Here is a 738-nt window from a genome sequence, read left to right on the forward strand (position 1 = left end):
GTAGGAGGTCCGTTTTCTCCGTTTTGCGGTACGCCACACCCCTCCCGATCAACAGGACCCCGTTTCGACCGTAGGAGGTCCGTTTCCTCCGTTTTGCGGTACGCCACACTCCTCCCGATCAACAGGACCCCCGTTTCGACCGTAGGAGGTCCGTTTCCTTCGTTTTGCGGTACGCCACACCCCTCCCCATGAACACGACGCATTCTGTTGCCTCCCCATAAACACGACGCATTCCGTTGCCTCCCCATGAACACGATGATGACGTTGTTTCTCCGTTCCCACCCAGCCATGTACACGAGCCCTCGCCATACGTATGCGCGAGTAGGCGTTCGAGACCCTGCCCGTATGTACGTACGTGGCCGTATTTTCTTTCTTGCACCCTGGCCGCTGTACGTACGTGTACATGCTACGTGCGCGCCTCTACTACGACACCTACGCGCCTCTACTACGACACGTGCGCGCCTCTACATCGACCAGTATATATGTACGTACACGTTCGCGACCAGAATGACAACGCTACGTACGCTTCGACCAGGTGGGTCCCGACTGTCAGGCACTTCCTTGCCTGCGAAGATGTAGCTGGTGGGTCCCAGTAGTCAGGTGGGCCAATCGTTTTTGTTTTTTTTTGCCCGGACGCACTTCCTCGCGTGCGAAGATGTAGCTGGTGGGTCCCAGCAGTCAGGGGGGCGAATCGTTTTTTTTGCCCGGACGCACTTCCTTGCGTGCGAAGGTGTAGCT

Source organism: Triticum aestivum, chromosome 5D, assembly GCF_018294505.1.
Source record: "Triticum aestivum cultivar Chinese Spring chromosome 5D, IWGSC CS RefSeq v2.1, whole genome shotgun sequence".
NCBI classification, from domain to species: domain Eukaryota; kingdom Viridiplantae; phylum Streptophyta; class Magnoliopsida; order Poales; family Poaceae; genus Triticum; species Triticum aestivum.